Raw genomic sequence first — 27216 nt, forward strand, 5'->3', positions numbered from 1 at the left:
GCTAGTTAGCAGATGAAAGTGCAATGAATTGGCAGATGCATTAACTAGGCCTTTCGGAGTCCTTTCTTTGCCCCTGGTCTGAAATTATACTGACTCCTCATTCCAGGCACAGGTATTTCCAGGAGAACAGACTGTTTTGGGCATAGACAACAGCTGTGGGGCTGAGAGGACTGAGCAGATGAGATTAAAAATTTACAGAACAGTAGCATAAGAGGAAGCAAACAAAGTAATCACTATTAAAAAACTGTTTTGTTCTTTTTTTTCCCAAACTCTAAGAATTGAAAACCCTTTCAACAACTTCTTGACTCAATCTTTAGTCCCTTTCTCTTTTGAGCGCTACCTGCTCCAATCTTCTCCAAAACGTTTTGGAGATCGGTATGTTTCTCTATGCCAAGCAGACAAAACACTTCTGACATCTTGGCTGCTTCCTCCTGTCTCACCTTTTGAATACATTGCCTTCTTCCCCCCGTCTATACAAAATGCCACTGAGAAGATTGTTTTCCTTCCTAACTCTTCCATTTTATACCCTCCTAGCTTCCTAATGCTGTGCTTAAATGTAGAGCTTTAAGAAACCTGTGAGCATCAAGATTTCTAAGTGAACTCAGAGCACAAATAGGACTCTGAAGTCTCCTCAGCAACAGTGTTCTGTTCCTATAGCTGCCCCGGATCCAGCATTTTAGAAAGGTTTTGCATTTAATTATCAGAAATTGAATCTGCTGCCTAATGTTTTATTTACGCTGAGCAAAAGGTTCTCTGGGAAATATATGATGCCAGTTTTGCAAGTCTCAGAGAAGGACTTCAAGCACCACAGGAAATTAAATACAGGCATAAACATTCATAAATAGCATTAAGTAACCACCAAGGCTGAGAAATTTACAGTGTAGATTAGTGTGCTGTTTTGAAGTTAGTGTTTGAGTTTCAGTGCTGTAGCACTATACTGGGGAGTCAATACCATTTTTCCCATATTACAGATAGAGGAACTGTGGGTATGGAGATGCCAACAATTTCTTTTGCATAAACAAGGGTATCCACACAGAACAACTGTAAATAATTGCCCAAATTCAGGGTTATATCCTATACTATCCCACAATAAGTGTAAGATAGCTAACCCCTTTTTCATTTGCTATGAGTAAGAGCCTACCACTGGCAGATGTATGTTCATGTCTTAGCCTACTTCATCTGTAGTAAATCATTTTGTCTGTGTTGTGATGAGCAGGGAGGTGAATTAGTGGAGTCTGGGGAGATGGAGAAATTCTCTGAGTGGAAGAGATCTCTGTAAGAGATGGTAGCAAGTCTCAGAAGTTGAAAAAAAAAAAAAAAGTGCAGTCCTAAATAATGGGGAAGGTAGTTAAAAGACAAATATGATCTTAGTAAGAAAATTGGATTAAGGTTTTAAGAAAGAGAGCGATGAGACAGATTACTGGGAACTCTCTAAATGAGGATTGTACAGCTGATTACATTCTATAAAAGTGGTATAAAGGCCTGGGGGCATCCCTTTCAAATCCATTGCCAAAATTTCACAGCAATCACAGACTGTCCACAGCTAGTATGTCTTACAGCAAGACCAGGATGTACTAGCCAAGCATTACTAGGATAAGCTTACCCGTGCTGCAGTGGTGTGACACAGTATGACAAACCCACACATTTTCTAGGCCACATGCAGTCTTTTGCTTTGTATAGACACCCCTCCATCTCTGCAGAAGTGCCTGAGCTCTATTGATGCTGGGATTGGTGAGTTAGCCTTATTTTGCAGGAGGGGCTTTGCATTTCTCTGAGTATTTCACAGCTCCATTGCCTTCAGGGAAACCATGGAATGGAAGTTTATCAAATAGCAAAGGCCTTCGCTATATGATGAAGTTTTCCAGTTTCATGGCTCAGATAGAAAGAAAAAAAAAAGAGGAATGTTCCTCTTTTGACTCAATGCAGTGGCATTTGGGGTAATGAGGAGCCCGAATTTCCAGCATTCATCCTCTAAGAGTGATAGATTTTGCGGTAATATGTGATGGTGGCAATCACTTGACTAAAGATATGGCTTAGTAACTGCAATAATGACTCATGCTGCATTAGAAAAGATGTTAGGATGGTCAATTCATCTCATTTTCCTTTTGACTTTTTTAGTCGTTGTATTGTTTCTTGAGATGCCAGGCCATGCAGACAACTATGAGCCTAGTTTGAAGCTGAACTCAGAGCTGAGACTTATCCTGCACCCTATACAACTGCTGTGGGCTGTGCCAAGGGGAGCTCTGTCAGCAGCACTGCAGCATGGCCCATTGCACTAAGGTCAGCTGTTTTGCCATTTTGCTTAACACATTGCTGAAAATCCATGACTTCCTAAGGCCTTTTTTTGCAGCCTTTACTAAGGCCAACCACTATGTCAAGGCCAATCCAAGAGTAGATCTTGATGGGAGTAAGCAACTATTCTTCATGAAAAACAACAGAACAATCAGGCCCTAATGGAGATCCTCATTCAGCCTTTCTCATTTGTCTTCTATAAATCATCTTCTCTGTGTTGTCAACTCTTCTCCCTAGAGAAAAGGATTGACTAACAGCATTTTTATTACAGTGAGCAGAAGACAACAGTGGGAGTAGAATCAGTCATATTAATGTCATATTTCAGACATATCATTGAGAATGGTATCATTTTAGACATATCATTAATAGCCCTGTTTTATATATCACAGCAGAGGCTCAGGAAGTGACCTTCAGACAGGGCTAATGGTCAGTGCATTGCCAATACAGACAGTTCCTAAAATAAAGAGAAGTAATTAAGCATCTCATAGCTCCAGAGCTTGCAGGTTGCTTGTATTCTAACTGCCGATTGCTGGGACAAGACACTGAGTTGCTGGATTGATACAGCTGTTCTTTTGCTTCTGTAAGATTATGACTTTTTCCTTGAGAAAATTCCAAGAAAACTGGCTCTTAAATAACCATGCTCATCATTACTGTGTGTCTGAGGGTTACGTGTGTCTACTGTGCTGCATTATAATGTGCCTTCCTCTACAAGCTGTGTCTCAGAGACACATGCTGAGGGCTTGTAGGTGGGAGTCTGCACGATAGACTTGGGAAGGCGCCACAGGAGGACTGAATGGCATCACAGCCCTTTTCGTATTGTTAATGATGTTTTTTCTCTTTAATGTTTTTTGTTGTTGTTATTTTTTAAATTTCTTTTTGAGATGCCTCTGGTTCAGGTTTCTTGGTGTGCCATTGTACCTAACCTGCTCAGTAACCTCTAAATTCAGATGCTCAGATTTTTCAGTACCTCAGCTGTTGTTCTCTCTTAGTGAAGAATAAGAAGTCTGATATTAACACTAACTCCTGGTGATGTCTCCAAACCTGACAAATAGTTTCTTGCATTTCCCATGTCCTTCCATCAGACATAAGATTTTCTCCATTGCCTTCTCCCTCTGAAGCACTTTCTTTCTTTGCTAAAACAATGTGACTCATTAGCTGAAAGATTCTCTGGAGATCCCCTTTGACAAAATTGCTGTGTGTAAACAAGCAAAGCTAATGGAAAGGGCAATGCCAGTGAATAAATCTTTAACTTACAGCATGAAGAGAAGGCAAAGCAGAATTCCTCTGGCGTATTCTCAAGTTGCACTATTTCTAATGAGCCAGTGTTCCCTACTTTATATTACAAACATTTCAGAGCTATTTCTAATTTACAGTCGAGTGCGTAAGTCATTTCAATGATCTTCAGATGTAATCTTATTTGCAGCCAGACCTCTGTGAATTTACCAGCTATTTTAAAATGAGAAACAGTAAGAGTTTTCTTTGCAGAAATTATGAATGCTGTCAATCAAAAAAAAAAGAAAAAAAAGGAGATGAGAGATTAGTTTTATTTTTATATATGTGAAACTATGTTTCACCTGTAGGGAAAAAGTTGCCTTGTGGCTTTACATGTTGTCTTATTTTTTTATTTTATCTTTCTTTAATAAGCAAGTTGATTTCGAATGGCAAAGCTTCACTAGGCATTTACTGGCATTTGTTCAGTAGCTATATAAGTTAGGTCCAGAACTGAGTGACAGAGCTGTGTCAGATCAGCTCTCCAGATAGAGCATTTTTCTGGGCTCTTAGCTTATTATACCAGCTATAACATCATCTGCTGATACCATTTTGGGGGACCAAGCTGGTATCTCTACATGGACAGTGCGCTGTGCAGACATCAAATGTGTCTCTGCCTTGGTGTTGCACTGTGTGGGAGGGTAAATCCTGCCATAGGTTAGCCCAAAGGCCAGGTGCACCCAGATCTTCTAAGTCTCTGTGCCTTGTTTTTAACTTAAGACAGATCTGTAAAGAGAAGGACGGTGCTTGCTCCTTATTTTCGTGATTCATTATTTGTTAACAGACACCTGGGGAAAGGACAGGTATTTTTCAGAAAAACTGTTGAAATGGTAAGCTCCTCACAGAAGTGATCTCCATCATAGCAGTCAGATACATACCTCATGCTGGCACAAAAGGCAGCTTGCCAGCAAATCATCACCACATGCTCTTGACTGTCTGGCAAATCCTTCAGAGCAGAAAGTTTTGTGTTACAACTGCAGTCCCATCTTATGGCCTGTTTGAGAAGATGGATTCCAGAAGCCGAAATGCCCCAAATGAGCATGATTTCATCTTGGTCTTCAGATGTTTATAATTCTAGGAACTATTTAGTTAACTGTTCCCACACAACCGCTAACCTAAAGGAGGGTATTAGAGAAGACAGAGCAACGCTCTCCTTAAAGGTGCACAGTGAAAGAACAAGAGTAAACAGACACAGGTTGCAGCAAGATGTAGTCTAGATAGATATAAGGACAAAAATATTCACAGCATGGTTAAACACTGGAGCAAGTTGCTTGGAGTGACTGTAATCTCCATACTTGAAGATACTCAGAATTCAGCTGTGTAAGTCCATAAGCACGCTGATCTAGCTTGGATGTTGGCCCTGTGCTCAGCAGCGGCTGGACCATTGACCTCCCTGAAAGTCCCTTCAGATTAAGCTACTTCGTGACTGTATGATCCTAAATGATCTATGTGCAACTTGCATTGAGACAGGCAACCACAGTTACCAGGTGAATGGAATGGAAACTGAAGATCATTTGCCTACATGCAAGACTGCTCCAAGTGATCACAGCAGAATTTTCAAGTTTGTCATGTCTATTTTGTAGTTGTGCTGGTGGCACTGAATTCCCCGGGTGTGTCAGCCATGAACACCCTCTTTTAATACATTCAATCCGTCGAGAACTTCACTGTTTGTGAAAAACAGCCTGCAGACGACTCGATGAATGCCCCAGTATAAGCAGAGCAATACAGCTTTTCCTTGTGAGAAAACACTTTGCACTTCTCTTTGTAGAAGAGGAAAAGTTACAACACTTCCAGCTGCAATGCAGTCCTTCTTTCTGTACTTAAGGGCTGTACACCATTGCAGCAGAAGCCATGTGCATTTACTTACTGATTCTTCTTTTATGTTTTGACTGTTATTTTTAGCTATAGTAAACTATTGACAAATTGTGAGAACAGGAATCTGTCATAGAGGCCAAGTGACTTCTCAATTTTCTAAGAGAAAATATTTTGCTCTTGACCCTTCGCTGATTGTGTTATTTTACGGTGGGCCTCAGGCACCAGCCAACCAACTGTGAGACAGGAGAGTAGTTGGACTCTCATCTTGGTTAATCTGTATTGTGGAGGCATGACTCAGAGTGTATACAGGAACAAGAAAGTGGTTTTCCAAGTTGGCAACGAGAAAAGACGGAGGGAAAACTGGCTTTCCCACCAACAGACGTGAATTTGATGTGCTAGGGTCATATACATTGTGTGCACTGCTGCGTCCTGTGCAGTCCTCAAGTGTTCTTCATTTCAAAGTGCCAGTAGCAATCAGTAAACAGCTCTTAGGGACAGTCCAATGTGCATCCGGATTTAATCACACAGAGTCACATATTCTTTAAAAGTTTCTTTGTCAGACTCTCTGATTTTGAACAATTGCATATTCTGTTCATCCACACAAAATACTGTCCTGAAAGGAGACATTATTTAATTACATTTAAAGACTGTTTCAAGAAATTGAAGTCTGTGTAAGATGGGAAGGAACAGCTGCTGACCACTAAAGTTTCAGCAGGATGGTGTGAGCTCTTGGAGGGATTATGAATATGAATTCCAGTGACTGTGACTGAGTTAATTAGTTTGACCACAAGCTCTCCTGAGATACACTTTGATCTGGCAGAACATTTAAACACAGGTTTAATTCAAACACTGTTGGGCTTGATATATGAACACACTGAATTTTGGTACTATAGCTTACATGGTTAAGCATGATTAAATTTAGTTGAAATGGGGAATTTCCATTCCACTGGTGATTTTAGCTTTTCAACCTGTTGTTTGTTTGCTTCTGAATTGACAGACAGACAATGGTTAAGAAACAAATGGAAGGTAAACGGTCTTAATTTGCTGAGCATCTTCATTTTCTATTAATTCACTGGGAATTATGAGACCTCAGCCTTCAGCAGATTTTAAGAAAAAGTTAAAAATGCTTAGCATCTTTCAGTTTTCAAAGCATTTTTCATCTTCTCCACACTTTGTAAATAAATGAATATTTGATAAGACATGGGAGAACAGAACAAGAAAATTGAAATAAAGGGGGAGGCATCACTTCCTCTTCCACACATTTTTATGGGACGAAACCCCATAATATTGTATTTGAAAACCATAATATTGGATTTGACAAGACAGTTCATAGTGGAAGAAAATGCAGATACTTTCCACACTTTTTACTTTGAAACACAGATTCCACAGTGGGACATTTGCATAAATTCCAGTCAGAGTGGCAATTTCATATCCACAATTAAGCAGACAGAAAGAGTACAACATCCACTGAAAACAGTCCGTTGATGAATAGGTAGCAGAAAAGTATAATTTAGTTTTTCTTACTTTGCTGTCATTGAAAATGAAGTACTACGATATTTGGAGCTATGGGAAACAAATGCATTAGCAGAGCATTTTGTTCTCTGCTGCGGCTTGCATCTAAGGGTGCAAAACAAACACACTGCTTTTAAAATCCTTTTCTACTTCAATAATTGTCGCTCACTTTATCTGACCAGTAGGAGGCAATCTTGCCAGATCCCAGTGCAGATGCCAGTTTAGTTCGATGCTGACCTAGGAATACAGGATTTGCCAGACTGCACCAGTTCAGCCAGCACTTTCAATCATGCCCTTGAGCCTTTGCCAGTACTGCACCCATGTAGGACAGAGTAATGAAGTGTGAGATTAGTCCCCACACACAGTGTAATGCCAGCTGACAGTGTCAGGATGTTATTCACTACCTCAAACCTTCAGGTCAGCAGAAGGCAGTGATAGCAGAGCTCCAACTTGTGTTTCAGCATGGGCAACTTTTACAAGAGTAAAACAATCTGTAACATTGACACTGGCTTCTAACCTCGGTGTGTTTTACCAGATCTGAGCAGTGCTTTCATAGCAGTCGCAGAAATAGCGTTCAGGCAGCACGAGCAGAATTTGAATTCCTGCTGTTTTAAGTGTATATATTTGTTAGAATGACTATTTGTTTGATTGTTGCTTGTAATTCTGGTTTGGGAGAAACAGAAGCAGGTTTGGGGAATGAAGGGTGACATTGGCTGTGTTGGAGTGCAGAGAAGGTAGTTCTGCTGTGGAACGTTGTGCTTGAGCATGAACAGGCTCTCTGAGGTCCAGCTGTTCCTCCTCTTCCCGAGGGCAGCTGTGCTGAGCCAAGGTGGGTGATCCATGCTTCTCTGCAAGCTTATTTCTGTAGCTGTGAGGGGGCGTGCTGCATTAAGGAGGTACCCAGCAACTCTTCTGGCAATGGTTTATCAAATTATTCCAGTATTTTTTCAATTGCTGTAGATAAGTCAGTCTTTTTGTTGAGAAAAATATTAGGCAAAGTCTTTTTCTTTATTTATTATTTTGTAAAAACTCTTGATGTGATGTTTTCCCTCATTTTCTGAGTGGCTCTGAGCATGACTTATAGCCCACAGGAATCATTTAATAAAGAAAAACTGCTAACCAGGCCTAATAGCAACCCTCCAATGTAGATAGATGGTCTGTATTAATACTGAACTGTGGTCTCTGACCCAGTTGGTGCAATCCCAGCCATTCCAGTCTGATGGCAGCAGGAACTGTAATAACACGAGCAGAGCCGTGTGACTTGGGCCAGGGCCCTGGGTACAGCTCTGGTTATTTATAGCACTTTAATGATGAACATAAATTATTCTAACATCATTTGTACGCAATTTTATTTGGAAGAAAAGAATGTTCTGGTTCTGAGTAAGCTTGAAAAAACTACAGTTCTGTTTCATTTCCTAACAGAAAATCATTTGCTTGGCTTTGCCAAACTGTGGTCCTTGTGTGTGGAGGTGATGACACGAGAAGGCTACGTGGAACTGGGATTCCACCAAGCAGAAAGTTCCCCGAACATGAAATATTTAGTAACCTGTGGTTGATTAGTGAGACAGTCAACAGATACCTTGAAAAATCATTTTCTGTAGAGAGACAAACACTGCCTGTGTTTGGTCCAAAATAATGGAGCAAATAAAACTTATCATCAGACCAAATCAGCATTTGCTTCACAAAACTTTGCAGCAGCATGTTAGCTAACAACAGAAGAGGAGAGGTTCTGGGAAAGAGGAAGAGTTACTAATGGACTTAACCAAGGTGACTGCAAATTCTTGTTGAAGCTGTGAAGAAAACTGTTATTCAGAACCACAGCTGCATAGCTATGTATGTCTGTCCAGGAGATATCAAGCTGTACGCCCTGCCGCAGCTGCGAAGGATGGCAAAGGATGCCATGTATGTATGTAAACGCTTCCAGTAAGGGTTGTTGCTTGGCAGATATGCTCAGTGGACTATCTCCCATCATTATCCTCCTTGGATCCCCTGCCTGTCAGTTCACACGGGCGTTGTCAGCCATTGCCAGTTCCTTCTCCACCTTCAGCCACTGACTGAGATTCGATTTTCATCTCTACCTTCCTTTGCTGCTTTTTTCCAGCTGTCCCAGGAATGATAAGCACTGCCCTGGATCCCAGGAGCTTGCACTTTTCAAAACTTCATATCTGCTGCATTGATGCAGCTTGTTTCCCTTTCAGGGTGACAGCTCTGGAGATTTGTAATGGGTGAGGAGTTTATGCTGAGGAGGTGAAATAGAGGCCATGAGGCTGCATAAAAAGACCTAACAGGTTACATACGTTGACAAGAACTCTGCTAGAATTGTTTCACTGGGGTCTACTATGGAGGGAGACTTTCTAGGTTAAAGTCTCAAAGATAGATAAAATCTTACTTATCATACAAAGCCTTTATCTGGGCTATTCCTTGGTCATTTGCCATGACAAGACGTGCTCCTCTCCTTTACTACGCAAAAGGCCCCAAAAGTTTCAGTTTCATGATCCTCCTCATGCAAATATGAGTAAAACTTCCTGAGTACAGTCTGCACTTACTACACCGTGCCTGTGCAAAGGCTTTAAGGGAGCAGATCTGCAGAAGTATCACTAGGACTGTGGCAGATCAGTTCAAGAACTGCTACTGGGGAAGAATCATGCATTTGTTATGCTTTCTGAGTGGTATCACCAGCCTGCACTGAAACAGCAATTTCAGACTACCCCATAAAGAACAGAGATGGAAGGACAGAGCCAGAAATCCTTATGTGACCCTACAATGAGGGTATGGGTTAATGAGGAGATGGAAAATGTAGATCACTTTTTACTCCAATGCTCAAAATACACAGACAACTATTTTCTCAAGTGACTAGGAATAGTATAAAGACTTTTCGATAAAATGGGATGAACTGGTGAAGAATGAGGGGGTTGCTAGGGAAAATGTTACAGCATGTAATAACTGCTCCTAATCAGAGATGTCACCACAGAGAAGTACAGAAACAAAACCCCAAAACATGTTCTAGGGCTCTGCCAAGGCAGCCTACCTGTATGTATCCAAGCAGGAAGCCAGTTTCTGCTGTTTTAAGTTCATTGCAATTTTGCTCACTAAAATCCAAGCTGCTTTTGTTGTTTTTGAAGAGGAGTGTGAGCCTGTATGCATGTGTATACATGTGAGGAAATTAAAAAATGGCAATATATTTGCTCATTTTGAGACTGACACAAGCTAAGGGAGATAAAAATAGGCAAGTGAAATGAGCCCAAACAGAAGTGCAGAGGATTTGCAGAGGAACCACCTCCAATTCCTGCAATTTTGTCTTAAGGTAAAATGCAGCTTTTGAGGAAAAAAATATGATGAACAGAACCAAATCAACTGGAATAAGAAGAAGCAGTTTTTCACAGTTTCCTTGTGGGAGATTCAACAGCTCTAAGTGGGTCTTAGATCTTGTGATACTATCATTCATCTTTGGCTCTCCCTCACTTTCCACTGTCAGTTTTGTTGAACTACGATGTGTGAAAAGTATTTTTCTTCCTTGGCATGGGACCAGCGTGCTGGAGACATTTCAGCAATTCTGCCCTGTGGGGATAGCAACTGCTGAATTTTACTAATCCAGATGATATTATTAGTCTAGTGCAGATAACAGAAATGATTTCTTTCCTACTGTATGTCCCTCCCTTCCATACAGAACCAGCAACCAATTCTGAACTAGCTCTCTCTATTTTCAAAAAAAAAAAAAAAAAGAAAAGAAAAGAAAAAACAGAAGAGAGCATCCAACTGATGGGGAGCTACTTAACCAGATGAGGACTTTCTCTGGGGTTTGTAATGCTTCCTAGGGAAATGGATCATTGCTTCTTTCTGACAGGGGAATTAATCACTGAGCGTTATTAGCAAGTGAGAAAACACATGCTTTCAGATGCCATCTTCATAACTTTATGTGTTTATCAACAGTCTAATGAGGAAATATAAAACTCTGATTCCCTTATACCACTTCATTTGCATGAAAAATACATCTAAACTGGTGGAAATTACTCCCAGGGAATGCCCCAGCACAAGGTAACTTTCTGCTCCTGACGATAATGCCAGAAATCTTCCCTGCAGCATTTTTTGCTACCCAAGGGTGTTGCAGTGCAGAGGATGAGGCCACGTTTTGCCTGTTCTTGGCCAGCTTTCTGCTAACTGGAACAGTTTTAGGGCTGCTCAGTCTTATACAGGGAGCCACATGAAGAAATATCCTTGCTCCTGTCACTTGCTCTGCTTCACAGAGCAATGAGGACACAGAGGAACAGAATCGTGCTTTTATTTCTACACTTCTGCAGAAGAATGGAAAGGAAAATGGGACAAACTACCTCTGAGAAGATTTGTTGGGCAGTGCCAAGACATAAACTGTCATTAAGTGAAAGAAACCAGTTCTGCAATATTGAAGTCTGGAGTTCTAGCAGTACCTCAGGGAATTTGATTTTTATTCTCCCTGAAATTCAGAGAGGTAGAGCACCGTAGGATTTGCTAATATTCCCAGAGGCAGCACCAAAGATAAGTCAAATTGTAACACACCAATCCACTCCTGGGAATTCAAAAAATACAGCAATGATGGCAAAAAACTCAACCAAACCAAAACAGACAAAACAGATGGCTGTGCAATTTTGGCAGAAAGCATGAGCAAACAAGGCATTCATTTCACTCTGTTAAGTCATGGATCGCTCACAGTTTGACCAAAAAGAGAAAACTGTTGTGGAGTAAGTAGCATCGTTTTGGATATTCTTTTGCCTTCCTTCTGCCAGGTAGTCCTTCTGGTCCCTCTGCTCTTGGACATCACTTCTCTTAGAAAGTGCGGAGCTCTGGCAGCAACTCCCATCACACCCCAAGAGTCCCTCCGAACAAGGACTCTGCAGAGCACAAAGGCAAGCAGTGTAGCAGGGAGGCATGGTGTGCCTCTGCTGAAGTCGTAGCTCTTTCACATACTGAGAAGCAAGGGCAAATTAGCCAGGTTTCTCTACAGAACATATTTAGCCAAACATTCCCACCTTGTGGAGCTACAGCCCTGTGATACAAAGCTCTGAGGATGGGCTTGATGCGTCTTGAACTTGGTGCAGAAACTTTTTCTTCTGACCTCAGTGGGGGTATTATGCTCAAGATTTATACCGTACTCCTTTTCAACTAACATAGACAATTTCTTCCTGAGGTTCAAGTAGCCTATTTCACTTTGGCCTTCTAAGAAGCAGGTGTAAAGGCATTAAACACTTCTTCAGCAAAATGGGTTTTGAGTATCAACAGAAGGTGCCATGCCAGTAATAAAATTAGTGCCCAGCACCCCTGAACTCACCAACAAGCTTATCTTTCCTTTTGTAAGAATTGTTTGACCATCTTAACACAACTCCCATCCACAGGTCATTTTGATGTTTTGGGGGAAAAAAAGGCATGTGAGATCATGTTTTCAAAAATAAAATATCCAGATTTCTCCCCAGCATATAGGTTCCTTCTAGTGGTATTACATTTGAGAAATTTACTCTATGTGGTTCAAATTCAGTCTGGCTCACGAAGCTGTGGGATGGAGAGCAGTCTGTGGATTTTGAGGGGCTTTGCCAGTTGTAGCTATTTCAGCTGAAATAGTCTTTGCTGTTAGTCAGGGAGTTAATTGCTGGGACATGAAACTGAGGTAGCATGTCTTATTGCAGCTCTCCTCTGAGATTACTGAGAAACAACTGAGCAGAAGAGAGTCTTAATAGCAATCCAGCATGCCTCATTTCCCCAGACCTTCAATTTCTTGCTGAAGATTTATATTTTTAATTCTTTTAATGAAGGTTGTCCCAAAGGTCAAAAAATTCCTAATTGAAAGTGCAAGCAGGATTATTCATTAAGTGGTGCTTCCAGCTATGTGCTGGCACAGAGGCTTTAGGGGCAGTTCTGGGGGATCTCACTCATTGCAAACCCCTTGCAGTGCTTTGATGCCTGGTTCTTCTTCTAGAAGAAGACAAGCTCAGAAGTGCCCTTTTAACATAAACAAAGTCATCAGTTACAGTCACCAATTTCATCTTCCAATTGAACTTGTTTGAGGAAAGAAATCATATTTTTAGGTTTATTAAGTTGAATTTTCTGCCTGCAGCACAGTATGACTGGATGGCACACATATGGAAATGAGTTCTTATCTGTCCCAACACACTCCTGGTGGAGTTAGCTCAGAAGGACCTAATGGAGGCAGTGCTCATGTCTGGACAGTTTTCTTCATAGCTGCTTAAAGTTCTATTTGTTAAATGTGTGTGGTATGTCTAGAGAAGATAGGTACAAAACCAGTCCCAACAAATACGTATCAGCCCTAGCCCAGGTCCCTGGGAGGATAATTTCCTTGATGTATCACCATGTAAAGACACTCCATGCCTTCATTCCCACCTCACTGCCATTCCAAGGGGAAAGGAGGCCATGACAAGGAAGGGCTATATTTCACACAAATTACAGGCACCCTTTTTCCACATAGGTCCTGAAATGTCTTCTCTCAGTCTTTGGCACCTGGTAGTGAAAGAGACTCCTAGTAAAGCCCCTAATCTCCTCCAGCGCCCTCCACTTTCTGCTCCAGTACTCACCTACCTGAAATCCCTTTCCTCAGACCGTGTACCTCAGAAAGCAAATGACGCATTTTGGGTTTCATGAAGCTCAGGCTCTGATTTAAGTGTCTGGAGCTAATGAAGGAGTTCCCGCTTCCCAGGAGCCTGTATTATTTGTGCATCACCCCCATTGCATGGCATTAGCCTCTGGTCCTGGCGGGTACAACCTGGGGCTGCTGAAGGGTGCTGTGGTACGGCCATGGAGGTAGCCAGTGGCTATACCCTCACTGTGCTTGCAGAAAAACCATTCGCATGGCGTGAAGCTTCATGACCCATTTGCTGTTTTGGTGCCATCAGCATTTCTCTCATTTTTCTTCTAAAATGATTGTGACCTTAGAAATAAATGACTCTTTGAAGCCATTTCTGAGCATTTAATTTGTCAGGACTTCTATGCTGAAGGCTATGATTTTGTTTGAACTAATAGTATCTGTCTGCTAGGAAACCTGAGTGGTAGAGATTTTTTAAGAGCAGGAATACAGCAGAGAGCATCTGCAGGCAGTAGGATAACGTTAGAAAGTGTGAGTATGTGTAGGCAACTCACGACTTCACTTAGTTTTACCTGCTAACGGCTAAACTGTGCAGAATGTGACAAGGCAGAGATCTGTGGGGTTGAAACTACATTGGTGGCAACACTGGAACTCAATGACTGGAAGACAGACATTTCGGGAAATACTGACCTTAATCAGTTGTCCCCAGGGATGTTCAGAGCTTTAAAGAAACCACTTCCTTACTACCTTAGTAGTAGTGTATGTTCTTACCCAGAAAGATGAGTGTTATCCAGAAGGAAGCACTCTCCAAAGTATCAAATTATCCATTCACTATCTGAGAGGCTAACTTTTCTAAAAGGACAGCATGAGAGTGTTTCCTGGCACATATTGAGTCCTTGCTCTTTTTGATGTCTTTAAAACTTTCCAGTTATTCTGAGCAAGTGGCAATTGCTTATGTCAGTATAAATGTCTAAAAATACCAGCTTCCTTCCTCTTCTGATTGTATTAGCTATGGCATAAGCCACAGCAGCTGTCTGCAAGGCAGACAGCGATCAGCTCTGACAAGGTCTGAAGTTCTGGTATGGCTCAGTATGGTGCTAAGCATCATTTGCTGCACCAAGACCAGAGTTTCAATCAGGACTTCATCCTTGCAGAGACTAAGGGAGAGCTGAAATTGTGGCTTTCCCATTCTCGACCCTCTCTTCTTCACCATGGCAAAAAGTTAAAAGGGTGGGAGCCAGCACAGCAACAGAGTATGCAACCAGATCTCAAATCCGAGACCCAAGACTGGATGCAAAGACAGTGCTCTTCTCCTGTGCAATACTGACATGGAAAGGATGGGACTGAGCCAGCTCAGCCAGTGTGCCTATTCAGGGGTTTAGTTAGTACAGCAGTGAAGATAAGTTTTCATTTTGTTTTTGCTATATGCACTAATTAAGTAAACAGAAATTCTGTAATGTGCTGTAGGGATTTTTTTAATATTTGTTTTAGGGGTGGCACATTCAGAGCGATCTTCCTCAGGAGATTCTTTGAGCCCACACACTGCTGCCCGGGGAATCCTGGCATCGCGCTTTCTTCAGCGATCACTGCAAGCACTCTCTGAAGACAAGCTTGTCCCCAGATTCTCTTTTGCAACCCTCCAGGAGATGAACTAAATCTGATCAACAATACAATGCAATCCTGAGCAGAGATTTTACCCTAAAAAGAAGAACAGATGGAAACCTTGAGCCAGCAGTGTGCCCTGGCAGCCAGGAGGACCAACCGTATCCTGGGGTGCATCAAGCACGGCATTGCTAGTCGGTCGAGGGAAGTGATTGTCCCGCTCTACTCTGCGCTGGTGCAGCCTCACCTCAAGTACTGTGTGCAGTTCTGGGCACCACAGTACAAGAAGGACATTAAACTGTTGGAGAGTGTCCAGAGGAGGGCGACGAAGATGGTGAAGGGCCTAGAGGGGAAGACATATGAGGAGCGGCTGAGGTCACTTGGCCTGTTCAGCCTGGAGAAGAGGAGGCTGAGGGGGGACCTCATCGCAGTCTACAGCTTCCTCACGAGGGGGAGCGGAGGGGCAGGCGCCGATCCCTTTAGTCACCAGTGATAGGACCCGAGGGAAGGGTGTCAAGCAGTGACAGGGGAGGTTCAGGCTGGATATCAGGAAGAGGTTCTTCACTGAGAGGGTGGTCGCCCACTGGAACAGGCTCCCCAGGGAAGGAGTCACTGCACCAAGCCTGCTGGAGTTTAAGAAGCGTTTGGACTGTGCTCTTAGTCATATAGTCTGAATTTTTAGGTAGATGTGTGTGGTGCCAGGAGTTGGACTTGATGATCCTTATGGGTCCCTTCCAACTCGGGATATTCTATGATTCTATGAAACTTTATGACATTCAGTAGGGACTTTGCTATATCGATTTTACATGGAAGGTACTTTGGGGAGCTCATGCTTTAAATGGCTGAGTTTTAGTGACTAGCTTCCTAGTTTCCCTCCACAGGCTATGGTAGAAGAAAGGCCCTCTGAAAGACAACTTGGAGAACCTGAACAGGCCTCTCGCTATCTGTTTCTTACGTACACCATTTCTGTTGGCTCGTCCATTGTTGAGAGAGCAGCCCTGGATGAGCCATGATAGCAAAAGCTACCTCAGAGCTCTCCCGGAGCCCAAAGTGTTCCTCAGCCCCCGTGACCACTGCAGCAACTGGGGACACCAGCACAGCCCTGAGAGCTGCTGAGAGACCTGGAGTGCAGAACCACTGGTGATTTCAAGGATTGTTGTTCTAATGAGGCTTGGAAAGATAACAGTGTAGGAAGCAGACACTTCAGAAGTGAATAGTAATTACAATAAGCCATGGACCTCAAATTTTCATAACCCAAGAGCAAAATACTGGGAATTAAATCTGAAAAAGGCTTAATCATGCAGAAATGGCACACACATTGGCATCAAGAAAAAAAGAACTCAGAAAGCTGCATATTTTCATGATAGTGAAAAATGTCATATATCTAATTCAGCACAGTTGAACAATGACTGGTTTACAGTCATCCAGAGCAAGATAAATATCAAAGCCAAAGCACACTGATCTGCTGCAAGAAAGAACAAATCCCAGCCAAACCATTTAATTACACTGATAATATTGCTGTTAACAATATATTGCTTTTTCTAAATGATTTGGAAGTGTAAATGAAAATTGTAGACCAAAGGAAGCATGTGCTGACTGGATGGATGTGCTTGTGTTGCACCTACATCTTTGTTTATCACAGTACTTAAATAAGATCGTATTATCTTCTCCTTAACTGACTGACTGCAAATGCATATGTCAGCAGGAAATGGCAGGAAAACAAGGGCAAGTTGCCTGAGTAACTCCCACTGAACTTTCTAGGGGGATGAGACCCCCCCACCCACAAGAAGCTTCTCTTTCCTCTTTTCTACTGAAATTCATGGAAAAGAGGTACAAGTGAGGATTAAACTCAGGAGCTACAGATGCCTCTGGTATGACTTAAGCTATTTCTGTTTGATATGATTTGTTACAAATCTAAATATTCAAAGAGACCACCACAAAGTAAGGCCATTGGGATTCTGAGCAAAAGTCCACGCTGCATATGTCCTGACCCACTGAGAATTCTGCAAGCCTTCCTGCCCATGTTGCCCCATGTCAGGCCAGAGCCACTGCAAATGACAGCTGAGAGGACTCAGGCAGAGCTCTAAAACAGCATTTCATGTCACCATTTGATGGCAAGATTATTACTACTTATGACTGGCTACAAGAATGCATACTTATCTTATCCAGGCTGTGTAGGTCTGAGGAACACTGCCAGGGAATTTTCTGAGGTATCTTATGGGAACTACTGTGCTTCTCAGTCAAGAAGGAAAGGCTAAAGGATAGTAGGGATCAGGCAGAAATGTAGGCTGATTGTAGTCACCACTTATCATTTAATCAGTAGGATCGGCAATATGGATATCTGGCAGGAGAATGTACCTAATTCTGCTAACAGATACATGGTGCCCTTGTAATGAACGTATCTGATTCCTCTCTTAGACTGTAGGTAGCAACACCACTTTGTTAATTGACACAAAAAAAAAAAAGAAAAAAAAGGTGGGAACTACTGGGAATGAGACTGATGATCCATCTGCTAGGTAAAGGCCTTTGGGAGTAGCTGTTCCAGGTACAACAAAAGGACACTGCAGACTTGGGAGGGAATTTCTAAGCCATTGTGCCACAACCAGTCAGGAATGAGGAGCCGGAGTTGTTCCTGTCCCAGGAAGATTGAAGTGGGAGAAGTGAGAGCATGGGAAGGAAGAGATGGCTTGAGGAAAATGTGGGGGAAATTCGGCAGTAAAACCCCACTTCTCAGCAGTGGATGAGACAACTTGTAAACTGCATTTGCTTACAAACCCTTCACTGCCAAAAGCAGCTTGCTATGATACTGAATCATTGCTGTTGCTGACACAGACAGGAAGGGCTCCCCATATGCTCACTTTATATTATTAGCTCCAGCATATGAATGTTCCCAGGGCTGGGAAGGAACAGAGGGAAAACACAATGAACTTCAAAGGTCCTAGCATGACAGTATTTAGAGACTTTAGCAGGAAGCCTGGAACTGAGGTTCCTCTGTGGCTGATATATATTGGAATCCAAATTAGACCCAAACCTGTTCTCTGATAAGGGGAAAGGAAGGAATAGCTAATAGCTTCCCCACCGAGAACTGTACTAAGCGTATACAGAAGATATCATCCTGAATAAATATAAAAATAACTTTTTTTTTCTGGCTTTTAAGACACATCTTTTGCAACCTACTAACTGGTTGGTGAATCATCGTGTCATGCTGTCATTTGTAGAAGTTCAACAGATGGAGTCATCTGTGATCCATCAGAAAACATTTCAGGGTCGAAATGGGTGTCATGGGGCACCCTTACAGAGCGATGGAAGGCAGCCTCTGAAGATGGTCTGTAAGAACCCTGGATCACAGCATTTGTGGTAGGTCCATATATTTTATATGAAACTGCTGGAAGCCATGTTACCCAATCATTCATGCAGGTGTCAAAAGCAAGGCGATACCACAGCTACTGTTGTCTGATGGGCATTAAATCAGACATCCAACATGTATGCATTGCAATACAGTCCTTAATTACTTGATTACATACTATGTTGATGGAGGGCCTGTCTCATCCACTGCCCAGGGTGAACTCAGTGGGATAAACCAGCTGCATAGCACAGCTCTATTGTGTGCAGGATTCTGCCCTGCTGCTGGAGGCACAGAAAGGCAAGGAGGGAGTGATCTGCCTGCAGGGACAAAAGGGCTACCTGCAGAGCAAGTCATGTGAACTCAAACTTCCCAGAGGCTGTTGCTAATTATGTCACTAATTCTGTGGTAACTGTGATATTCAAAAGTATGGCACAGGGTGTGTTTTGCAACAGTTCTGGCAAAGTACAACTGCAGTGAATGCCGATTAGTGTTATGCTATGAACAAACGAATTGCTGTTGATACTGTGGTCAGTACAGGAGGAAAATGTGCTAAAGGTATCCCAAAAATATGCATCCTGATCAGCACGTACTTCTTTGGGTTTTTGTCTGAGCTGTAGGAATTGTGCCAAATTCAGCTGGAAGGCTGTTATGCAAATAAACATGAGTGACATGAAGCTGCAGGATTAGTCTTGTTAGTGATGGTAAAAGAAAGTTATTTAATGCTATACATGATATTTACTGAATCATGCCACAGAGAGGAAAAAAGTCCCTTAGAGTTTGTAGAGTTTGGTTTATTGTTGTCCTTCCCATGTGAATAGCTGGGAAAAGGCATCCTATTCCTTTTTTTAATTATTATTATATGGTCATATAGAACAGGTATTTTATTTCCTTGCCATCTTCAGGAAGCTGAACCAGTGGGACAATTTGGACTTAAACTTGGAGATGGGGACTTTAAGACAATTAAGTGAAGTGGCCAGTAAGAGAAGAAAATTTCTCTAAGCCTATGGGCAGGAGGAGGTTGGGGTCTGCAACATGCCTGACACAGAAAGGAGGTACAGAATTCATATTACAGTCTCCCAGGAGGCTTGTTACCAGTAAGTAATTCTGTCCCTGCAAAGGACCCCGCAACTGTATGAGTGGAAATACACATTCTGGTATCATGGTATGGGGTTGGCCCGCACCTTTACGCCTCACAGTGCTGAACCCTGCTAAGCACAGGGCTTGGTCTGGTCCTTGTGGTTCTCCAACCTTGTATGTACTGGTTCCGTTCCCCAATATGACCTCCACCTTGCTAAGTCTGGTAAAAAACAGGAGTTATTTAATTTTCAAATAAGTGTTTTGATATGTCAGCTCTCCTGTGACTAAATATCCTGCTCCTTTTTTTAATTTTTAAGTGTTCACAATGGTCCCCATTTCTGGCTCTTGAGAACATACTGTGTTTGATTTCATTTTTGTTATGCTTTCCCCTAAAAAAAAAAAAAATACAGGGCCCACTAAATTTGTGAAATAAATGGAAAAATGATCCCTTTGATTTGCAGATACTAGCAAAATCAAGGCAAGACAAACCTTGAAAAGCCAGTTCAAAACTATAAATAGGGAAGAAGGGAAAAGCAGAAAAGCTAGAGGGAAAGAGACAGCAGTCAGAGTGACTTGTCTTTTAATTTTTTTTTAATTTTATTTTTAATGGAGAAGGAGAAAGGACTCGTATTAAGCTAATCTTGCCAGATCCTGATAAGACTTAACATATTTGCAGGGATGGTTATACCGTTAAAAGCAAAACCCTTTATAGTATGTAATAAGTTAATTTTCTTGGCAGGATTAGGAAATAATCAGCAGAAGAGAATCAGTAGAGACGGACAATCACAAGAGAGAATGGGGAAAAATATGTTCATGGACATGTCTGGCTCACAACTTAGAAATTAACCAAAAGGGACAGCTGAGTCTCAGTTTAACAAGGTATTTAATTATGTGCTTAAATTTAAGCATGTAAACTGACTCAATAATTTTGTAGATGACCTCAGCAGGGGTTTTCTAAGTTATTCTATGATTAATCTCAACAATATTAACTTTTTGATGTTTAAGGACACATTTATGCCAACTAGGTAACTTAATGTGAATTTTCTGGTCCACAGCAGCAATCACTCCGTGTTTAAAAACTAGCTAGGCCCTAAAGAGTTAATACATGTATTTTTCTTCTTGCCTGCACTGAAAACAAGATCAGTAGTATGTTTATTACATTGCCTAAATCATCATTCCTGACAGACAGGAATAACCTTTTGCAAGAATTTTTCTAGCTGGATGACTGAGGACAAGTTAACTCCTAGTCCAACCCTGTTATGTTTGAGGCTGTTTTCCCCACAGTGACTTTGATGTTTAATGGAGGACCAGAGTGGAATCATGAGGAACAAAATTTTAAAAAGTATCCATTTGCCCTGCACTGCTTGATGCTGACATGATAAAATGCAGCTTATTTTTGAAAGGTATTTTGGAAAGATCCATCCAATCTAACCTGAGTCTAGGCTACGCAAGTTATCTCAGCTTCCCTGTTGCAAGTGGCAAGAGACTGGCTATTCAACCTATCCCAAAATAGACCCATAATGTAGGATGAATCTCTGTTCCCCTCTACTGACCCAATGACTACCTAATCGCTATGTAATATCAGAGGATATGGGAATGACTTTCTGACAAGGAAAGGCCTTTTTGTTTTGCTTAGATGTTGTTTAAAACAACAAACATTAGTTATTCCAAAGCTTTAAGGTTGTTTCCATTTATTTTACTTATGTTTAGCTGATGAGTTGCAGTTTTCTTTGGTATTATTCCAGGTCAGTGTTTCTGAGGAGTAATGGTTTGGGTGTAGAGTAAATTTGAGATATTTAGCAAGATAATTTTCAGCAGCATATAACCATGAAGGAGATGTGCAAGTTCTCCTTGTGAAGCAAAACTGTCAGTGGGTTCTACACTTCTACTAAGAAGTCATGGCAGGGTGCTGTTCCAGCACTGCCTACTTAGTGGACGTGATATCTAAGAGATACTTGAATGGGAGTTAGATAAAGCATTGTAAGATCTACTGCTTTGACTATCACTGGGTTTGATGGCTCTCTGGAACGGAAAACACCAGTTATATAATTCACAGACTACTTCAGCACAAGAAGATTTTCCTTAATCTTAGAAAACCGGTGGGAGTGAGGATAGTGTTGCTTGGTTTTCAATTTTGAGGTTTTTGATTTACAAATGTTTTGCTTTTTTTTTTTTGAAAAGTTTGTGGATGAGGAGGTTGAAATGAGTCAAAATCAATGTTTACAAGAGCTTGATACCATAGTTGGCTTTGCACTTCTCCCGCTCCATCCCCCAGAAAGACTATTCCCATAGGCAGGGTGCAAAGCTCCTTGTCCATTTAATACCAAAAGAGGTCACAATCCCTGCAGGAGGACATAACAAACCTACTCTGCTGTTGTTTGTGGAGAAGAACTGTTCGAATACTCAGGACATGCCTGCTTCATTTGTGAACACATTCACAGCTTATAAGGGCTATTCAAATGCAAGCATAAATATAAAAATATCTGCACCAGGCGGTCCTTATTCATGGTATGCCACTTGTCACTCTTGACTTTGAAAGCTTTAGTTATCAGTTCACTGAGCAGCATTTATCCCTTGTAACTCCATGATGAACAGCCAATGCTGAACACTCAGCAATATAAATTTGTCCTCCAGTATAGCTCAGTAAAAACAAAAACATTCTCCTTTACTTGGAATGCCCCCCAAAAGGAGAAAATTAAAGGATGAATGGAAAAAAGCAATCATTAATATAATACCATAGACTATACTGTAATAAAATAAGTAATTGTAGCATTTCTTATGAATTCCAAATAATGCATAACTAAAGGCTTAAAAAGTCTTCACCCTGCTGTTTGTGCCATCTGTATTTTTCTTAGCTTGAATAATAACAAAAAGTTTTCCTTTCCGGTTATACGGAGATTTTCAGTGGCAGTTAGAGTGGTGTAGAGACAGATAATGTGAACAGGGGGAGTTTTACAATTAAGTGCCTCTGAAAATCCCAGTAGGTATTGATCTTCCAGTGTCTTTCAAATTGTCATGTATTTTTTTTAATTAGTTTTATTGAAGTGTTTGTATGTGGTGGAACAATCCTTAAGTGCATGAGCTGTGACTACCGCAGAATGCAGATTTGTTACACTTAAGAGCTTCTGGGTGCTCTTCTAGGCATATTTTAGTATGATGAAGGCATCTCTTGATCTTACATGTTAAAGTCTACATTTGGGAGTGATTTGATTTGACCAAACTTCTTTATACAAGTGTAGCAGATCAGAATCTATATGTTTTGAGCATCCATTTCTTACAATAGTATGATCCCACACCGTAAGAGTGTTCTCTTACATATATCAGCCCATAATTCTCCCCAAAGACGAATAGCTTATTATTTGTATCTATTTCCTCTCAGGATATCTTTTAGGATTTTACCTTGGAAGGAGCCATATGGTCGATGGATTAACATGTCAGAAGCTGTTAGACAAAATAATGCTGTCTGTAGCAGCCTTACTGCAAAATCTTGGACACCTTTCACATACCAGACTTCAGAGGCTCAAACTGTGGAATCTTCCTTGGATTTCAGGGGATGGCAAGTTAAGGTAGCATGTGCACAGTCTGAGGTGTGGAGGCCATTAGTGGAATTTGGTGGGTGCCTCCAGTCTGGAATAAGAAGTGTGTGCCAAACTTCTAAGTACAAGTGGAGATAAAATAAGGGAAGGTTCAAAGCAGATGTGAGATTTGGCTGCACCTGGAGCAGACTCTGTCCCCATTCTTACTACACCACCTAGGTAGACCATAGGGATTAAGCTTGTTAGGGTCCTAAAGACAGGCAGTATGAAATAGTTTCTTCCTCTCCGCAGGTCCACACCTCTTTTCTTCCTCACAGCAAACCATCACCCAATCTACAGACCTGTCTTGGGCTTGAGAAGTAGTTCATGGACTCCTAAGGATGAAAAACAAATCTGTTGATGACAGGCTAAGATTTGTTATGGGGCTATGGGTCTGCTTACCCCAGTCTCAGGCCTACCTGTACACTCAGGCAACGTTCACTGTACACGTTATACATATTGCTTTCTTTCTGGGGAAAAAAAAAATAAGGCAACGGTAACTTATCTGTAATTGTGATCACATCATTTCTTTTCATAATGTCTTAAAGTATTGCTACAATACAGGTCTCTTTTCTTGCCTGTGCCTTGGATATGAATCCAATACAGGCCAGTCAGGTGTTATGTTCATAGATATTCTCGATCAACTCTTAGCTTTCATTACTGAACCTATTGACATGAGCCATATCTGTAAATTCATTTGCATTGAATAAAAGAAAACAAGGAAAAGTTGGGGAAATTAAATCCCAGCAAAATCAAAGAGCTTGCATAGTGTAGTGCCTAGAACATTTTGTGTTGGCCTTGTGCATGGAGATTTGAGAATGCAGCAGTTATTGCATGTCATTCAGCAATTTCCTGTATGAGTCAGTACAGAGGTATTTATTCCCAAGGAACTTGCAGAAACCTGAGTTTTTCAATCACTTGAAAGTGAAGAGGACGATGCACATGAGATTATAAACTAAGTATGCTCTATGGTGTGGTCTATAGCCTTGAACTAGTCTTTAGTGTCTGGGAAGTGTTCAGTGGCCCTTCCAGCCAGCCTGTAAAGGTCACTAAGTTCCCTGTGCTTTTGATTCAGTTTGTTTAGGCCCGACTAGGGTGGTCTTTTCTAACTCTACTTTCTGTGATTCCATTAGAAAAATGAGTTTCTCATTCATAGGGCCAAATTTCCATTAGGCCAAATTTCACTTTCACTTTGGAGAAATGAGGTTGTGCAATTTCTAGCATCTTCAGGAAAATTTGGGCTCACCTGCCTGCAAACACCACTGAAATTAACTTTCAGCAGTTGTCTTCAAGGCTTCCACATTCATTAAAGTTTGCAAAGCATTTACTCCGTCAATGTAGCTTTTTAAGTAGAGAAACTATACATATATATAAATACTAGATCAGACTTCTCCCTAGTACACATCATCTTGTACAAATGCTTTTTTGTTCTTGTCTGTGGCTCCTACATACTGCAATAGTGTGGGCAGCAACAGCTCCTTACTGTGATCAAGGAGTCTTAGAAAATTTGTGGTTTTTTTTTTTTTCTTTTTCTGGAGTTCACAAAATACTCCCTAATCTTGGAATGCAGGCTACAGGTTCCTTTGGATCAAATGAGGTTTCTCTCCTTATTCTTGCTATAGTTCAACTAAACAGGGCATCAGTAGCAATTTGAGAGAAAAGTGCTTCTAAATGTTCCTAGAATTTGTTCTATAATTAGTGTTGGAGGTTATGCAAGACTGAAATGCACAACTACAATGGGAGATGTGAATCCATCTATCTGGTCTTAATAAACTTTGTCACTAAAATCCAAATTTGTGGTAGAAAAAAGCCATAGCTCAATTGGTTTTCATTTTTCCTTATCTTATATTACCCTCTAGTGGCTGAGTCTTTGAGCAACATCTAAAGCAAAGACGAGAAGTTGACTGGAGTTTTCATGCAGTGTCCTTTATCTGAGCGTACATGACTACTATACTCTAGATATGTTTTACTTATTTTTTAAACTTTCCTCAAAACAGAAAAATTGTGAAAACAATCCCAATCAACTAATCTTTGCAGGAAATAAATGTGAGGAAAAGTATCATCTTGCCAAAGCTGAAAAAGTGGTCTTCAACATGTAAGGAAGAAGAGAGTGCTTGAGCCTGTTGATTAAACACATCCTTTGCTTTTCCCTGTTCAGGCACAAATTTCCAGACTCAAACTCTGAATGTAATTTCTATTCCCCCCACACCATGTGCGTGTTGCAGAATTTTACCAAATATGCAGTAAAAACTTTTGCAAGGTATGAACAGTAATGATGGGTACTTCAGTTTTGACTGTTTTAGCCTTTTGAATTGGTCTGGCTCGGTTTCGTTGGTGGGGTTTTCTTTTGTTAACGAGAGATTCTAACCCTTGGAGATCTGGAGAAAAAAAATGGGTTGAGGCAGGATTGCATGGGGTAGCCTTTCTCTCTGGCAAGCCAAATGGCCTGGGGGAGCCAGCCCCAGAAAAGGGGGCCCTCAGCCCCCCCCAACCATCCTCCTTCCTCCACGTGAGGGCATCTGTCAGGCTTCTCCCAACACAGCTGCCTTAGGCCTCGCATGGGCCACTCCATCACAGAGCCTTGCTGAGGTCACAGTGGCCACCACTGCCTCGCCTTTGCCCCGGCCCCTATAAAACAGGCCCCCCTGCAGCTGGCCCACCACTTGCTCAGCTACTCGGTCCTCTGAGAGCTAGCGTACGCGGCAGGAAGAAGGCTAGAGAAGGAGCAAGGTGAGCGGCAGCCCTCCTCGGTGCGAGGACAGCAATGCGGTCCGAGGAAGCACCGAGAAGGATGGCAGCGAACGAGAAGAAGGTGTGTCATGGGCAGAGGGACAGCACCTCTGGCACAAAAGACACCAGTGCCCGAGGGACCTCTGGTGCCCGGCCCACAAGACACGTATCAGCGATATCATTGGCACCGCAGCGATGCACGGAACAAGCCGGCCCCTCAAACCTACAGTGACAGGGGGCCTGGGCCTAACCAGTGGTGCAGTAGTGGTGTGGAGCGAAGGCGGGAGCGTGAGGCAGACAGCTGTGGGGAGCAGAGGCGTGCCTATCGGCCAGAATACAGTGTGGGACCCAGCCATGGCCATAAAACAGACAGCAGCGTCAAACCCATGCATGAAAATCAAGCGGAGAGTGGCATGGGACCAAGGCATGGAACTGGACGACCCCCTGGTTTGGCACCCTGGCCAGAAAATATTCCTGATGGAAGGTGTCCCGTGTGGGCAGTCCCAGGCAAGGACTGGCTTGTCCTCCTGCCTAACAACATGGAGCCCATGGAGCTGGGTCCACAAGAAGCGGTGGAGGAACCGATGGAAGTGGATCCACCTCGGCCAGATCAGACCTGGGACTACCCCGGCAGGTCTTTGCTCTGTGCCATCAGAGAACTCCAACAGCTTCGCAGCAGGGCCCGGCAAGCTCCCTACTCATCGTTGCTCAGGCTCCATCCCAAGCATTAGCTTGGAGCCACCAAACACCCAGCAATAAAGAACTCTTGCCAGTTCTCAGGGGTTGCGTGAGTGCTCCTTTCCCATCTGCCAGCCCTTGTGTGAGTGGTGGCATCCCTTCTGCACAGAGCCTCGAGGAAGTGCACAAGAGAGGACCCAGCTCCCTTCGGGCTGCTGCACTGGGGTGACAGGAGGAGTCCCCAAGGACCACCATGCGCCTTTTAACATTTGTTAAAATAGACTGAGGGGTGAAAATAGTAGTGTGTAAGCGATTATAAGTGGCTGGTTTCTTCTATTAAAAGTGAGTTTCTATATCTGAGTAATTGGTAACAACAGACATGGAGAAGGCTGAAGTACTCAGCAGCTTCTTTGCCTCTGTCTGCACTGGTAGACAGGCTTCCCAAGTCTTTCATTTCCCTGAACCCGTAGATAGAGGCTGGGGGAGCAAAGTCCCACCCACTGCAGGTTCGAGACCACCTGATGAAGCTAAACAGGTACAAGTCTATGGGGCCTGATGACATGAATCCCAGGGTCCTGAGGGAACTGGCTGATGGAGTTGCCAGGCCTCTCTCCATCACAGTTGAAAAGTCCTGGCATTCAGGCGATGTCCCTGGTGAGTGGAAAAATGGAAACGTCATGCCCCTACTCTTCAACAATTAAAACAAAGAATTGAACAAAGAGCACTACTCTTCAACAATTAAAACAATTAGGAGA

General features: G+C 42.2%; 2 long non-coding RNA genes across 2 annotated transcripts in view; one reads left to right on the forward strand and one right to left on the reverse strand.

Moving 5' to 3' along the window:
• The window catches only part of LOC121078047, a 176608-nt gene that overhangs the window by 130063 nt on the left and 19329 nt on the right, over positions 1-27216 (forward strand). The window lies entirely within an intron of this gene.
• Positions 854-26810, reverse strand: LOC121078046. The gene is made up of 4 exons (XR_005824429.1): positions 26659-26810; positions 23225-23229; positions 5786-5795; positions 854-864 (listed from the first exon to the last, which is right to left on the reverse strand). It is a non-coding gene; the product is annotated as an uncharacterized LOC121078046 (long non-coding RNA).

The sequence above is a fragment of the Cygnus olor genome, chromosome 14, assembly GCF_009769625.2.
Source record: "Cygnus olor isolate bCygOlo1 chromosome 14, bCygOlo1.pri.v2, whole genome shotgun sequence".
Lineage (NCBI taxonomy): Eukaryota > Metazoa > Chordata > Aves > Anseriformes > Anatidae > Cygnus > Cygnus olor.